Below are 18,710 nucleotides of genomic sequence, written 5' to 3'. Positions count from 1 at the left end.
TAGACTAAATCCTAAAGCCCAGCCACTACAGGTGGACTAATGCCCAGCCACTACAGGTAGACTAAACCCTAACGCCCAGCCACTACAGGTAGACTAACGCCCAGCCACTTCAGATAGACTAACTCCCAGCCACTACAGGTAGACTAACGCCCAGCCACTACAGGTAGACTAAACCCTAACGCCCAGCCACTACAGGTAGACTAAACCCTAACGCCCAGCCACTACAGGTAGACTAAACCCTAACGCCCAGCCACTACAGGTAGACTAAACCTTAACGCCCAGCCACTACAGGTAGACTAAACCCTAACGCCCAGCCACTACAGGTAGACTAACGCCCAGCCACTACAGATAGACTAACTCCCAGCCACTACAGGTAGACTAACGCCCAGCCACTACAGGTAGACTAAACCCTAACGCCCAGCCACTACAGGTAGACTAAACCCTAACGCCCAGCCACTACAGGTAGACTAAATCCTAAAGCCCAGCCACTACAGGTGGACTAATGCCCAGCCACTACAGGTGGACTAACGCCCAGCCACTACAGGTAGACTATACCCTAACGCCCAGCCACTACAGGTAGACTAAACCCTAACGCCCAGCCACTACAGGTAGACTAAACCCTAACGCCCAGCCGCTACAGACGGACTAAACCCTGACGCCCAGCCACTACAGGTGGACTAAACCCTAACGCCCAGCCACTACAGGTAGACTAAACCCTAACGCCCAGCCACTACAGGTAGACTAAACCCCTAACGCCCAGCCGCTACAGGTGGACTAAACCCTAACGCCCAGCCGCTAGAGGTAGACTAAACCCTAAGGTCCAGCCACTACAGGTAGACTAAACCTTAACGCCCAGCCACTACAGGTAGACTAAACCCTAACGCCCAGCCACTACAGGTAGACTAAACCCTAACGCCCAGCCACTACAGGTAGACTAAACCCTAACGCCCAGCCGCTACAGGTAGACTAACGCCCAGCCGCTACAGGTAGACTCAACCCTAACGCCCAGCCACTACAGGTAGACTAAACTCTAACGCCCAGCCACTACAGGTAGACTAAACCCTAACGCCCAGCCACCTACAGGTAGACTAACGCCCAGCCACTACAGATAGACTAACTCCCAGCCACTACAGGTAGACTAACGCCCAGCCACTACAGGTAGACTAAACCCTAACGCCCAGCCACTACAGGTAGACTAACCCTAACGCCCAGCCGCTACAGGTAGACTAAACCCTAACGCCCAGCCGCTACAGGTAGACTCAACCCTAACGCCCAGCCACTACAGGTAGACTAAACCCTAACGCCCAGCCACTACAGGTAGACTAAACCCTAACGCCCAGCCGCTACAGGTAGACTAAACCCTGACGCCCAGCCACTACAGGTAGAATAAACCCTAACGCCCACCCATACAGGTAGACTAAACCCTAACGCCCAGCCACTACAGGTAGACTAAACCCTAACGCCCAGCCACTACAGGTGGACTAAACCCTAACGCCCAGCCACTACAGGTAGACTAAACCCCTAACGCCCGGCCACTACAGGTAGACTAAACCCTGACGCCCAGCCACTACAGGTAGACTAAACCCTAACGCCCAGCCACTACAGGTAGACTGAACCCTAACGCCCAGCCACTACAGGTAGACTAAACCCTAACGCCCAGCCACTACAGGTAGACTAACCCCTAACGCCCAGCCACTACAGGTGGACTAAACCCTAACGCCCAGCCACTACAGGTAGACCAAACCCTAACGCCCAGCCACTACAGGTAGACTAAACCCTAACGCCCAGCCACTACAGGTAGACTAAACCCTAACGCCCAGCCACTACAGGTAGACTAACGCCCAGCCACTACAGATGACTAACTCCCAGCCACTACAGGTAGACTAACGCCCAGCCACTACAGGTAGACTAAACCCTAACGCCCAGCCACTACAGGTAGACTAAACCCTAACGCCCAGCCACTACAGGTAGACTAAATCCTAAAGCCCAGCCACTACAGGTGGACTAATGCCCAGCCACTACAGGTAGACTAAACCCTAACGCCCAGCCACTACAGGTAGACTAACGCCCAGCCACTTCAGATAGACTAACTCCCAGCCACTACAGGTAGACTAACGCCCAGCCACTACAGGTAGACTAAACCCTAACGCCCAGCCACTACAGGTAGACTAAACCCTAACGCCCAGCCACTACAGGTAGACTAAACCCTCGCCAGCCACTACAGGTAGACTAAACCCTAACGCCCAGCCACTACAGGTAGACTAAACCCTAACGCCCAGCCACTACAGGTAGACTAACGCCCAGCCACTACAGATAGACTAACTCCCAGCCACTACAGGTAGACTAACGCCCAGCCACTACAGGTAGTCTAAACCCTAACGCCCAGCCACTACAGGTAGACTAAACCCTAACGCCCAGCCACTACAGGTAGACTAAACCCTAACGCCCAGCCGCTACAGGTAGACTCAACCCTAACGCCCAGCCACTACAGGTAGACTAAACCCTAACGCCCAGCCACTACAGGTAGACTAAACCCTAACGCCCAGCCACTACAGGTAGACTAAACCCTGACGCCCAGCCACTACAGGTAGAATAAACCCTAACGCCCACCCACTACAGGTAGACTAAACCTAACGCCCAGCCACTACAGGTAGACTAAACCCTAACGCCCAGCCACTACAGGTGGACTAAACCCTAACGCCCAGCCACTACAGGTAGACTAAACCCTAACGCCCAGCCACTACAGGTAGACTAAACCCTGACGCCCAGCCACTACAGGTAGACTAAACCCTAACGCCCAGCCACTACAGGTAGACTGAACCCTAACGCCCAGCCACTACAGGTAGACTAAACCCTAACGCCCAGCCACTACAGGTAGACTAACCCCTAACGCCCAGCCACTACAGGTGGACTAAACCCTAACGCCCAGCCACTACAGGTAGACTAAACCCTAACGCCCAGCCACTACAGGTAGACTAAACCCTAACGCCCAGCCACTACAGGTAGACTAAACCCTAACGCCCAGCCACTACAGGTAGACTAACGCCCAGCCACTACAGATAGACTAACTCCCAGCCACTACAGGTAGACTAACGCCCAGCCACCAGGTAGACTAAACCCTAACGCCCAGCCACTACAGGTAGACTAAACCCTAACGCCCAGCCACTACAGGTAGACTAAATCCGAAAGCCCAGCCACTACAGGTGGACTAATGCCCAGCCACTACAGGTAGACTAAACCCTAACGCCCAGCCACTACAGGTAGACTAACGCCCAGCCACTTCAGATAGACTAACTCCCAGCCACTACAGGTAGACTAACGCCCAGCCACTACAGGTAGACTAAACCCTAACGCCCAGCCACTACAGGTAGACTAAACCCTAACGCCCAGCCACTACAGGTAGACTAAACCCTAACGCCCAGCCACTACAGGTAGACTAAACCCTAACGCCCAGCCACTACAGGTAGACTAAACCCTAACGCCCAGCCACTACAGGTAGACTAACGCCCAGCCACTACAGATAGACTAACTCCCAGCCACTACAGGTAGACTAACGCCCAGCCACTACAGGTAGACTAAACCCTAACGCCCAGCCACTACAGGTAGACTAAACCCTAACGCCCAGCCACTACAGGTAGACTAAATCCTAAAGCCCAGCCACTACAGGTGGACTAATGCCCAACCACTACAGGTGGACTAACGCCCAGCCACTACAGGTAGACTATACCCAACGCCCAGCCACTACAGGTAGACTAAACCCTAACGCCCAGCCACTACAGGTAGACTAAACCTAACGCCCAGCCGCTACAGGTGGACTAAACCCTGACGCCCAGCCACTACAGGTGGACTAAACCCTAACGCCCAGCCACTACAGGTAGACTAAACCCTAACGCCCAGCCACTAAAGGTAGACTAAACCCTAACGCCCAGCCGCTACAGGTGGACTAATGCCCAGCACTACAGGTGGACTAACGCCCAGCCACTACAGGTAGACTAACCCTAACGCCCAGCCGCTACAGGTAGACTAAACCCTAACGCCCAGCCGCTACAGGTAGACTCAACCCTAACGCCCAGCCACTACAGGTAGACTAAACCCTAACGCCCAGCCACTACAGGTAGACTAAACCCTGACGCCCAGCCACTACAGGTGAGACTAAACCCCTAACGCCCAGCCGCTACAGGTAGACTAAACCCCAACGCCCAGCCGCTACAGGTGGACTAAACCCTGACGCCCAGCCACTACAGGTGGACTAAACCCTAATGCCCAGCCACTACAGGTGGACTCAAACCCTAACGCCCAGCCGCTACAGGTGGACTAAACCCTAACGCCCAGCCGCTACAGGTGGACTAAACCCTAACGCCCAGCCACTACAGGTAGACTAAACCCTAACGCCCAGCCACTACAGGTAGACTAACGCCCAGCCACTACAGGTAGACTAAACCCTAACGCCCAGCCACTACAGGTAGACTAAACCCTAACGCCCAGCCACTACAGGTAGACTAAACCTAACGCCCAGCCAATACAGGTAGACTAAACCCTAACGTCCAGCCACTACAGGTAGACTAAACCTTAACGCCCAGCCGCTACAGGTAGACTAAACCCTAACGCCCAACCAGTACAGGTGACTAAACCCTAACGCCCAGCCACTACAGGTGGACTAAACCCTAACGCCCAGCCACTACAGGTAGACTAAACCCTAACGCCCAGCCACTACAGGTAGACTAAACCCTAACGCCCAGCCACTACAGGTAGACTAAACCCCCAACGCCCAGCCGCTACAGGTGGACTAAACCCTAACGCCCAGCCGCTAGAGGTAGACTAAACCCTAAGGTCCAGCCACTACAGGTAGACTAAACCTTAACGCCCAGCCACTACAGGTAGACTAAACCCTAACGCCCAGCCACTACAGGTAGACTAAAGCCTAACGCCCAGCCACTACAGGTAGACTAAACCCTAACGCCCAGCCGCTACAGGTAGACTAACGCCCAGCCGCTACAGGTAGACTCAACCCTAACGCCCAGCCACTACAGGTAGACTAAACTCTAACGCCCAGCCACCACAGGTAGACTAAACCCTGACGCCCAGCCGCTACAGGTAGAATAAACCCTAACGCCCAGCCGCTACAGGTAGACTAAATCCTAACGCCCAGCCACTACAGATAGACTAATCCCATTCACTACAGGTAGACTAACGCCCAGCTTCTACAGGTAGACTATTACCCTAACGCCCAGCCACTACAGGTAGACTAAACCCTAACGCCCAGCCACTACAGGTAGACTAAACCCTAACGCCCAGCCGCTACAGGTGGACTAAACCCCTGACCCCAGCCACTACAGGTGGACTAAACCTAACGCCCAGCCACTACAGGTAGACTAAACCAACGCCCAGCCACTAAAGGTAGACTAAACCCTACGCCCAGCCACTACAGGTGGACTAATGCCCAGCCACTACAGGTAGACTAAACCCTAACGCCCAGCCACTACAGGTAGACTAAACCCAACGCCCAGCCACTACAGGTAGACTAAACCCTAACGCCCAGCCGCTACAGGTAGAACTAAACCCTAACGCCCAGCCACTAAAGGTAGACTAAACCCTAACGCCCAGCCGCTACAGGTAGACTAAACCCTGCGCCCAGCCACTACAGGTAGACTAAACCCTAACGCCCAGCCACTACAGGTAGACTAAACCCTAACGCCCAGCCACTACAGGTAGACTAAACCCTAACGCCCAGCCACTACAGGTAGACTCAACCCTAACGCCCAGCCACTACAGGTAGACTAAACCCTGACGCCCAGCCACTACAGGTAGACTAAACCCTGACGCCCAGCCACTACAGTTAGACTAAACCCTAACGCCCAGCCACTACAGGTAGACTAAACCCTAACGGCCAGCCACTACAGGTGGACTAAACCCTAACGCCCAGCCACTACAGGTAGACTAACAGCCCAGCCACTACAGGTAGACTAAACCCTAACGCCCAGCCGCTACAGGTAGACTAAACCCTAAGCCCAGCCGCTACAGGTGGACTAAACCTAACGCCCAGCCACTACAGGTAGACTAAACCCTACGCCCAGCCACTACAGGTAGACTAAACCCAACGCCCAGCCGCTACAGGTGGACTAAACCTAACGCCCAGCCACTACAGGTAGACTAAACCCAACGCCCAGCCACCACAGGTAGACTAAACCCTAACGCCCAGCCACTACAGGTAGACTAAACCTAACGCCCAGCCACTACAGGTGGACTAAACCCTAACGCCCAGCCGCTACAGGTGGACTAAACCCTAACGCCCAGCCACTACAGGTAGACTAAACCCTAACGCCCAGCCACTACAGGTAGACTAAACCCTCGCCCAGCCACTACAGGTAGACTAAACCCTAACGCCCAGCCACTACAGGTAGACTAAACCCTAACGCCCAGCCACTACAGGTAGACTAAACCTAACGCCCAGCCACTACAGGTAGACTAAACCAACGCCCAGCCACTACAGGTAGACTAAACCCAACGCCCAGCCACTACAGGTAGACTAAACCTTAACGCCCAGCCACTACAGGTAGACTAAACCTAACGCCCAGCCACTACAGGTAGACTAAACCAACGCCAGCCACCACAGGTAGACTAAACCCCTAACGCCCAGCCACTACAGGTAGACTAACCCCAATATAACTCCCAGCCACTACAGGTAGACAAAACCCGCCCAGCCACACAGGTAGACTAAACCCTAACGCCCAGCCACCACAGGCAGACCAAATAAACCCAGCCACTACAGGTGGACTAAATCCAACGCCCAGCCACTACAGGTGGACTAGCCCAGCCACTACAGGTAGACTAACCCCAGCCACTACAGGTAGACTAAACCTACGCCCAGCCACTACAGGTAGACTAAACCCTAGCCCAGCCGCTACAGGTGGACTAAACCCTGACGCCCAGCCACTACAGGTGGACCAAACCCTAACGCCCAGCCACTACAGGTAGACTAAACCCTAACGCCCAGCCACTACAGGTAGACTAAACCCTAACGCCCAGCCGCTACAGGTGGACTAATGCCCAGCCACTACAGGTGGACTAACGCCCAGCCACTACAGGTAGACTAAACCCTAACGCCCAGCCGCTACAGGTAGACTAAACCCTAACGCCCAGCCGCTACAGGTAGACTCAAACGCCCAGCCACTACAGGTAGACTAAACCCTAACGCCCAGCCACTACAGGTAGACTAAACCCTGACGCCCAGCCACTACAGGTAGACTAAACCCTAACGCCCAGCCGCTACAGGTAGACTAAACCCTAACGCCCAGCCGCTACAGGTAGACTAAACCTTGACGCCCAGCCACTACAGGTGGACTAAACCTAACGCCCAGCCACTACAGGTGGACTAAACCCTAACGCCAACCGCTACAGGTGGACTAAACCCTAACGCCCAGCCGCTACAGGTAGACTAAACCCTAACGCCCAGCCACTACAGGTAGACTAAACCCTAACGCCCAGCCACTACAGGTAGACTAAACGCCCAGCCACTACAGGTAGACTAAACCCTAACGCCCAGCCGCTACAGGTAGACTAAACCCTAACGCCCAGCCACTACAGGTAGACTAAACCCTAACGCCCAGCCAATACAGGTAGACTAAACCCAACGTCCAGCCACTACAGGTAGACTAAACCTTAACGCCCAGCCGCTACAGGTAGACTAAACCCGAACGCCCAGCCGCTACAGGCAGACTAAACCCCAACGCCCAGCCGCTACAGGTAGACTAAAACCCAACGCCCAGCCACTACAGGTAGACTCAACCCGAACGCCCAGCCACTACAGGTAGACCAAACCCCAACGCCCAGCCACTACAGGTAGACTAAACCCTAACGCCCAGCCGCTACAGGTAGACTAAACCTTAACGCCCAGCCAATACAGGTAGACTAAACCTTAACGCCCAGCCGCTACAGGTAGACTAAACCCTAACGCCCAACCACTACAGGTAGACTCAAACCCTAACGCCCAGCCAGTACAGGTGGACTAAACCCTAACGCCCAGCCACTACAGGTGGACTAAACCCTAACGCCCAGCCACTACAGGTAGACTAAACCCTAACGCCCAGCCACTACAGGTAGACTAAACCCTAACGCCCAGCCGCTACAGGTAGACTAAACCCCTAACGCCCAGCCGCTACAGGTAGACTAAACCCTAAGGCCCAGCCGCTACAGGTAGACTAAACCTTAACGTCCAGCCACTACAGGTAGACTAACCTCGCCCACCCTACAGGGAACCACGCCCAGCCACTACAGGTAGACTAAAGCCTAACGCCCAGCCACTACAGGTAGACTAAACCCTAACGCCCAGCCGCTACAGGTAGACTAACGCCCAGCCGCTACAGGTAGACTCAACCCTAACGCCCAGCCACTACAGGTAGACTAAACTCTAACGCCCAGCCACTACAGGTAGACTAAACCCTAACGCCCAGCCACTACAGGTAGACTAACGCCCAGCCACTACAGATAGACTAACTCCCAGCCACTACAGGTAGACTAACGCCCAGCCACTACAGGTAGACTAAACCCTAACGCCCAGCCACTACAGGTAGACTAACCCTAACGCCCAGCCGCTACAGGTAGACTAAACCCTAACGCCCAGCCGCTACAGGTAGACTCAACCCTAACGCCCAGCCACTACAGGTAGACTAAACCCTAACGCCCAGCCACTACAGGTAGACTAAATCCTAAAGCCCAGCCACTACAGGTGGACTAATGCCCAGCCACTACAGGTGGACTAACGCCCAGCCACTACAGGTAGACTATACCCTAACGCCCAGCCACTACAGGTAGACTAAACCCTAACGCCCAGCCACTACAGGTAGACTAAACCCTAACGCCCAGCCGCTACAGGTGGACTAAACCCTGACGCCCAGCCACTACAGGTGGACTAAACCCTAACGCCCAGCCACTACAGGTAGACTAAACCTAACGCCCAGCCACTAAAGGTAGACTAAACCCTAACGCCCAGCCGCTACAGGTGGACTAATGCCCAGCCACTACAGGTGGACTAACGCCCAGCCACTACAGGTAGACTAACCCTAACGCCCAGCCGCTACAGGTAGACTAAACCCTAACGCCCAGCCGCTACAGGTAGACTCAACCCTAACGCCCAGCCACTACAGGTAGACTAAACCCTGACGCCCAGCCACTACAGGTAGACTAAACCCTGACGCCCAGCCACTACAGGTAGACTAAACCCTAACGCCCAGCCGCTACAGGTAGACTAAACCCTAACGCCCAGCCGCTACAGGTGGACTAAACCCTGACGCCCAGCCACTACAGGTGGACTAAACCCTAATGCCCAGCCACTACAGGTGGACTAAACCCTAACGCCCAACCGCTACAGGTGGACTAAACCCTAACGCCCAGCCGCTACAGGTAGACTAAACCCTAACGCCCAGCCACTACAGGTAGACTAAACCCTAACGCCCAGCCACTACAGGTAGACTAACGCCCAGCCACTACAGGTAGACTAACCCTAACGCCCAGCCACTACAGGTAGACTAAACCCTAACGCCCAGCCACTACAGGTAGACTAAACCTTAACGCCCAGCCAATACAGGTAGACTAAACCTTAACGCCCAGCCACTACAGGTAGACTAAACCTTAACGCCCAGCCGCTACAGGTAGACTAAACCCTAACGCCCAACCAGTACAGGTAGACTAAACCCTAACGCCCAGCCACTACAGGTGGACTAAACCCTAACGCCCAGCCACTACAGGTAGACTAAACCCTAACGCCCAGCCACTACAGGTAGACTAAACCCTAACGCCCAGCCACTACAGGTAGACTAAACCCCTTACGCCCAGCCGCTACAGGTGGACTAAACCCTAACGCCCAGCCGCTAGAGGTAGACTAAACCCTAAGGTCCAGCCACTACAGGTAGACTAAACCTTAACGCCCAGCCACTACAGGTAGACTAAACCCTAACGCCCAGCCACTACAGGTAGACTAAAGCCTAACGCCCAGCCACTACAGGTAGACTAAACCCTAACGCCCAGCCGCTACAGGTAGACTAACGCCCAGCCGCTACAGGTAGACTCAACCCTAACGCCCAGCCACTACAGGTAGACTAAACTCTAACGCCCAGCCACTACAGGTAGACTAAACCCTAACGCCCAGCCACTACAGGTAGACTAACGCCCAGCCACTACAGATAGACTAACTCCCAGCCACTACAGGTAGACTAACGCCCAGCCACTACAGGTAGACTAAACCCTAACGCCCAGCCACTACAGGTAGACTAACCCTAACGCCCAGCCGCTACAGGTAGACTAAACCCTAACGCCCAGCCGCTACAGGTAGACTCAACCCTAACGCCCAGCCACTACAGGTAGACTAAACCCTAACGCCCAGCCACTACAGGTAGACTAAACCCTAACGCCCAGCCGCTACAGGTAGACTAAACCCTGACGCCCAGCCACTACAGGTAGAATAAACCCTAACGCCCACCCATACAGGTAGACTAAACCCTAACGCCCACCCACTACAGGTAGACTAAACCCTAACGCCCAGCCACTACAGGTGGACTAAACCCTAACGCCCAGCCACTACAGGTAGACTAAACCCTAACGCCCGGCCACTACAGGTAGACTAAACCCTGACGCCCAGCCACTACAGGTAGACTAAACCCTAACGCCCAGCCACTACAGGTAGACTGAACCCTAACGCCCAGCCACTACAGGTAGACTAAACCCTAACGCCCAGCCACTACAGGTAGACTAACCCCTAACGCCCAGCCACTACAGGTGGACTAAACCCTAACGCCCAGCCACTACAGGTAGACTAAACCCTAACGCCCAGCCACTACAGGTAGACTAAACCCTAACGCCCAGCCACTACAGGTAGACTAAACCCTAACGCCCAGCCACTACAGGTAGACTAACGCCCAGCCACTACAGATAGACTAACTCCCAGCCACTACAGGTAGACTAACGCCCAGCCACTACAGGTAGACTAAACCCTAACGCCCAGCCACTACAGGTAGACTAAACCCTAACGCCCAGCCACTACAGGTAGACTAAATCCTAAAGCCCAGCCACTACAGGTGGACTAATGCCCAGCCACTACAGGTAGACTAAACCCTAACGCCCAGCCACTACAGGTAGACTAAACCCTAACGCCCAGCCACTACAGGTAGACTAAATCCTAAAGCCCAGCCACTACAGGTGGACTAATGCCCAGCCACTACAGGTAGACTAAACCCTAACGCCCAGCCACTACAGGTAGACTAACGCCCAGCCACTTCAGATAGACTAACTCCCAGCCACTACAGGTAGACTAACGCCCAGCCACTACAGATAGACTAAACCCTAACGCCCAGCCACTACAGGTAGACTAAACCCTAACGCCCAGCCACTACAGGTAGACTAAACCCTAACGCCCAGCCACTACAGGTAGACTAAACCCTAACGCCCAGCCACTACAGGTAGACTAAACCCTAACGCCCAGCCACTACAGGTAGACTAACGCCCAGCCACTACAGATAGACTAACTCCCAGCCACTACAGGTAGACTAACGCCCAGCCACTACAGGTAGACTAAACCCTAACGCCCAGCCACTACAGGTAGACTAAACCCTAACGCCCAGCCACTACAGGTAGACTAAACCCTAACGCCCAGCCGCTACAGGTAGACTCAACCCTAACGCCCAGCCACTACAGGTAGACTAAACCCTAACGCCCAGCCACTACAGGTAGACTAAACCCTAACGCCCAGCCGCTACAGGTAGACTAAACCCTGACGCCCAGCCACTACAGGTAGAATAAACCCTAACGCCCACCCATACAGGTAGACTAAACCCTAACGCCCAGCCACTACAGGTAGACTAAACCCTAACGCCCAGCCACTACAGGTGGACTAAACCCTAACGCCCAGCCACTACAGGTAGACTAAACCCTAACGCCCAGCCTCTACAGGTAGACTAAACCCTGACGCCCAGCCACTACAGGTAGACTAAACCCTAACGCCCAGCCACTACAGGTAGACTGAACCCTAACGCCCAGCCACTACAGGTAGACTAAACCCTAACGCCCAGCCACTACAGGTAGACTAACCCCTAACGCCCAGCCACTACAGGTGGACTAAACCCTAACGCCCAGCCACTACAGGTAGACTAAACCCTAACGCCCAGCCACTACAGGTAGACTAAACCCTAACGCCCAGCCACTACAGGTAGACTAAACCCTAACGCCCAGCCACTACAGGTAGACTAACGCCCAGCCACTACAGATAGACTAACTCCCAGCCACTACAGGTAGACTAACGCCCAGCCACTACAGGTAGACTAAACCCTAACGCCCAGCCACTACAGGTAGACTAAACCCTAACGCCCAGCCACTACAGGTAGACTAAATCCTAAAGCCCAGCCACTACAGGTGGACTAATGCCCAGCCACTACAGGTAGACTAAACCCTAACGCCCAGCCACTACAGGTAGACTAACGCCCAGCCACTTCAGATAGACTAACTCCCAGCCACTACAGGTAGACTAACGCCCAGCCACTACAGGTAGACTAAACCCTAACGCCCAGCCACTACAGGTAGACTAAACCCTAACGCCCAGCCACTACAGGTAGACTAAACCCTAACGCCCAGCCACTACAGGTAGACTAAACCTTAACGCCCAGCCACTACAGGTAGACTAAACCCTAACGCCCAGCCACTACAGGTAGACTAACGCCCAGCCACTACAGATAGACTAACTCCCAGCCACTACAGGTAGACTAACGCCCAGCCACTACAGGTAGACTAAACCCTAACGCCCAGCCACTACAGGTAGACTAAACCCTAACGCCCAGCCACTACAGGTAGACTAAATCCTAAAGCCCAGCCACTACAGGTGGACTAATGCCCAGCCACTACAGGTGGACTAACGCCCAGCCACTACAGGTAGACTATACCCTAACGCCCAGCCACTACAGGTAGACTAAACCCTAACGCCCAGCCACTACAGGTAGACTAAACCCTAACGCCCAGCCGCTACAGACGGACTAAACCCTGACGCCCAGCCACTACAGGTGGACTAAACCCTAACGCCCAGCCACTACAGGTAGACTAAACCCTAACGCCCAGCCACTACAGGTAGACTAAACCCCTAACGCCCAGCCGCTACAGGTGGACTAAACCCTAACGCCCAGCCGCTAGAGGTAGACTAAACCCTAAGGTCCAGCCACTACAGGTAGACTAAACCTTAACGCCCAGCCACTACAGGTAGACTAAACCCTAACGCCCAGCCACTACAGGTAGACTAAAGCCTAACGCCCAGCCACTACAGGTAGACTAAACCCTAACGCCCAGCCGCTACAGGTAGACTAACGCCCAGCCGCTACAGGTAGACTCAACCCTAACGCCCAGCCACTACAGGTAGACTAAACTCTAACGCCCAGCCACTACAGGTAGACTAAACCCTAACGCCCAGCCACTACAGGTAGACTAACGCCCAGCCACTACAGATAGACTAACTCCCAGCCACTACAGGTAGACTAACACCCAGCCACTACAGGTAGACTAAACCCTAACGCCCAGCCACTACAGGTAGACTAACCCTAACGCCCAGCCGCTACAGGTAGACTAAACCCTAACGCCCAGCCGCTACAGGTAGACTCAACCCTAACGCCCAGCCACTACAGGTAGACTAAACCCTAACGCCCAGCCACTACAGGTAGACTAAACCCTAACGCCCAGCCGCTACAGGTAGACTAAACCCTGACGCCCAGCCACTACAGGTAGAATAAACCCTAACGCCCACCCATACAGGTAGACTAAACCCTAACGCCCAGCCACTACTGGTAGACTAAACCCTAACGCCCAGCCACTACAGGTGGACTAAACCCTAACGCCCAGCCACTACAGGTAGACTAAACCCTAACGCCCGGCCACTACAGGTAGACTAAACCCTGACGCCCAGCCACTACAGGTAGACTAAACCCTAACGCCCAGCCACTACAGGTAGACTTAACCCTAACGCCCAGCCACTACAGGTAGACTAAACCCTAACGCCCAGCCACTACAGGTAGACTAACCCCTAACGCCCAGCCACTACAGGTGGACTAAACCCTAACGCCCAGCCACTACAGGTAGACCAAACCCTAACGCCCAGCCACTACAGGTAGACTAAACCCTAACGCCCAGCCACTACAGGTAGACTAAACCCTAACGCCCAGCCACTACAGGTAGACTAACGCCCAGCCACTACAGATAGACTAACTCCCAGCCACTACAGGTAGACTAACGCCCAGCCACTACAGGTAGACTAAACCCTAACGCCCAGCCACTACAGGTAGACTAAACCCTAACGCCCAGCCACTACAGGTAGACTAAATCCTAAAGCCCAGCCACTACAGGTGGACTAATGCCCAGCCACTACAGGTAGACTAAACCCTAACGCCCAGCCACTACAGGTAGACTAACGCCCAGCCACTTCAGATAGACTAACTCCCAGCCACTACAGGTAGACTAACGCCCAGCCACTACAGGTAGACTAAACCCTAACGCCCAGCCACTACAGGTAGACTAAACCCTAACGCCCAGCCACTACAGGTAGACTAAACCCTAACGCCCAGCCACTACAGGTAGACTAAACCCTAACGCCCAGCCACTACAGGTAGACTAAACCCTAACGCCCAGCCACTACAGGTAGACTAACGCCCAGCCACTACAGATAGACTAACTCCCAGCCACTACAGGTAGACTAACGCCCAGCCACTACAGGTAGTCTAAACCCTAACGCCCAGCCACTACAGGTAGACTAAACCCTAACGCCCAGCCACTACAGGTAGACTAAACCCTAACGCCCAGCCGCTACAGGTAGACTCAACCCTAACGCCCAGCCACTACAGGTAGACTAAACCCTAACGCCCAGCCACTACAGGTAGACTAAACCCTAACGCCCAGCCGCTACAGGTAGACTAAACCCTGACGCCCAGCCACTACAGGTAGAATAAACCCTAACGCCCACCCATACAGGTAGACTAAACCCTAACGCCCAGCCACTACAGGTAGACTAAACCCTAACGCCCAGCCACTACAGTTGGACTAAACCCTAACGCCCAGCCACTACAGGTAGACTAAACCCTAAAGCCCAGCCACTACAGGTAGACTAAACCCTGACGCCCAGCCACTACAGGTAGACTAAACCCTAACGCCCAGCCACTACAGGTAGACTGAACCCTAACGCCCAGCCACTACAGGTAGACTAAACCCCTAACGCCCAGCCACTACAGGTAGACTAACCCCTAACGCCCAGCCACTACAGGTGGACTAAACCCTAACGCCCAGCCACTACAGGTAGACTAAACCCTAACGCCCAGCCACTACAGGTAGACTAAACCCTAACGCCCAGCCACTACAGGTAGACTAAACCCTAACGCCCAGCCACTACAGGTAGACTAACGCCCAGCCACTACAGATAGACTAACTCCCAGCCACTACAGGTAGACTAACGCCCAGCCACTACAGGTAGACTAAACCCTAACGCCCAGCCACTACAGGTAGACTAAACCGTAACGCCCAGCCACTACAGGTAGACTAAATCCGAAAGCCCAGCCACTACAGGTGGACTAATGCCCAGCCACTACAGGTAGACTAAACCCTAACGCCCAGCCACTACAGGTAGACTAACGCCCAGCCACTTCAGATAGACTAACTCCCAGCCACTACAGGTAGACTAACGCCCAGCCACTACAGGTAGACTAAACCCTAACGCCCAGCCACTACAGGTAGACTAAACCCTAACGCCCAGCCACTACAGGTAGACTAAACCCTAACGCCCAGCCACTACAGGTAGACTAAACCCTAACGCCCAGCCACTACAGGTAGACTAAACCCTAACGCCCAGCCACTACAGGTAGACTAACGCCCAGCCACTACAGATAGACTAACTCCCAGCCACTACAGGTAGACTAACGCCCAGCCACTACAGGTAGACTAAACCCTAACGCCCAGCCACTACAGGTAGACTAAACCCTAACGCCCAGCCACTACAGGTAGACTAAATCCTAAAGCCCAGCCACTACAGGTGGACTAATGCCCAGCCACTACAGGTGGACTAACGCCCAGCCACTACAGGTAGACTATACCCTAACGCCCAGCCACTACAGGTAGACTAAACCCTAACGCCCAGCCACTACAGGTAGACTAAACCCTAACGCCCAGCCGCTACAGGTGGACTAAACCCTGACGCCCAGCCACTACAGGTGGACTAAACCCTAACGCCCAGCCACTACAGGTAGACTAAACCCTAACGCCCAGCCACTAAAGGTAGACTAAACCCTAACGCCCAGCCGCTACAGGTGGACTAATGCCCAGCCACTACAGGTGGACTAACGCCCAGCCACTACAGGTAGACTAACCCTAACGCCCAGCCGCTTCAGGTAGACTAAACCCTAACGCCCAGCCGCTACAGGTAGACTCAACCCTAACGCCCAGCCGCTACAGGTAGACTAAACCCTAACGCCCAGCCACTACAGGTAGACTAAACCCTGACGCCCAGCCACTACAGGTAGACTAAACCCTAACGCCCAGCCGCTACAGGTAGACTAAACCCTAACGCCCAGCCGCTACAGGTGGACTAAACCCTGACGCCCAGCCACTACAGGTGGACTAAACCCTAATGCCCAGCCACTACAGGTGGACTAAACCCTAACGCCCAACCGCTACAGGTGGACTAAACCCTAACGCCCAGCCGCTACAGGTGGACTAAACCCTAACGCCCAGCCACTACAGGTAGACTAAACCCTAACGCCCAGCCACTACAGGTAGACTAACGCCCAGCCACTACAGGTAGACTAAACCCTAACGCCCAGCCACTACAGGTAGACTAAACCCTAACGCCCAGCCACTACAGGTAGACTAAACCTTAACGCCCAGCCAATACAGGTAGACTAAACCTTAACGTCCAGCCACTACAGGTAGACTAAACCTTAACGCCCAGCCGCTACAGGTAGACTAAACCCTAACGCCCAGCCAGTACAGGTAGACTAAACCCTAACGCCCAGCCACTACAGGTGGACTAAACCCTAACGCCCAGCCACTACAGGTAGACTAAACCCTAACGCCCAGCCACTACAGGTAGACTAAACCCTAACGCCCAGCCACTACAGGTAGACTAAACCCCTAACGCCCAGCCGCTACAGGTGGACTAAACCCTAACGCCCAGCCGCTAGAGGTAGACTAAACCCTAAGGTCCAGCCACTACAGGTAGACTAAACCTTAACGCCCAGCCACTACAGGTAAACTAAACCCTAACGCCCAGCCACTACAGGTAGACTAAAGCCTAACGCCCAGCCACTACAGGTAGACTAAACCCTAACGCCCAGCCGCTACAGGTAGACTAACGCCCAGCCGCTACAGGTAGACTCAACCCTAACGCCCAGCCACTACAGGTAGACTAAACTCTAACGCCCAGCCACTACAGGTAGACTAAACCCTGACGCCCAGCCGCTACAGGTAGAATAAACCCTAACGCCCAGCCGCTACAGGTAGACTAAATCCTAACGCCCAGCCACTACAGGTGGACTAATGCCCATTCACTACAGGTGGACTAACGCCCAGCTTCTACAGGTAGACTATACCCTAACGCCCAGCCACTACAGGTAGACTAAACCCTAACGCCCAGCCACTACAGGTAGACTAAACCCTAACGCCCAGCCGCTACAGGTGGACTAAACCCTGACGCCCAGCCACTACAGGTGGACTAAACCCTAACGCCCAGCCACTACAGGTAGACTAAACCCTAACGCCCAGCCACTAAAGGTAGACTAAACCCTAACGCCCAGCCGCTACAGGTGGACTAATGCCCAGCCACTACAGGTGGACTAACGCCCAGCCACTACAGGTAGACTAAACCCTAACGCCCAGCCACTACCGGTAGACTAACCCTAACGCCCAGCCACTACAGGTAGACTAAACCCTAACGCCCAGCCGCTACAGGTAGACTAAACCCTAACGCCCAGCCACTAAAGGTAGACTAAACCCTAACGCCCAGCCGCTACAGGTAGACTAAACCCTGACGCCCAGCCACTACAGGTAGACTAAACCCTAACGCCCAGCCGCTACAGGTAGACTAAACCCTAACGCCCAGCCACTACAGGTAGACTAAACCCTAACGCCCAGCCACTACAGGTAGACTCAACCCTAACGCCCAGCCACTACAGGTAGACTAAACCCTGACGCCCAGCCACTACAGGTAGACTAAACCCTGACGCCCAGCCACTACAGTTAGACTAAACCCTAACGCCCAGCCACTACAGGTAGACTAAACCCTAACGGCCAGCCACTACAGGTAGACTAAACCCTAACACCCAGCCACTACAGGTAGACTAACGCCCAGCCACTACAGGTAGACTAAACCCTAACGCCCAGCCGCTACAGGTAGACTAAACCCTAACGCCCAGCCGCTACAGGTGGACTAAACCCTGACGCCCAGCCACTACAGGTGAACTAAACCCTAATGCCCAGCCACTACAGGTAGACTAAACCGTAACACCCAACCGCTACAGGTGGACTAAACCCTAACGCCCAGCCGCTACAGGTAGACTAAACCCTAACGCCCAGCCACTACAGGTAGACTAAACCCTAACGCCCAGCCAGTACAGGTAGACTAAACCCTAACGCCCAGCCACTACAGGTGGACTAAACCCTAACGCCCAACCGCTACAGGTGGACTAAACCCTAACGCCCAGCCGCTA

This window comes from Salmo salar, unplaced genomic scaffold, assembly GCF_905237065.1.
Source record: "Salmo salar unplaced genomic scaffold, Ssal_v3.1, whole genome shotgun sequence".
Taxonomy (NCBI): Eukaryota; Metazoa; Chordata; class Actinopteri; order Salmoniformes; family Salmonidae; genus Salmo; species Salmo salar.
The sequence above is the reverse complement of the archived record's forward strand: the minus strand, read 5'-3'. Positions refer to the sequence as shown.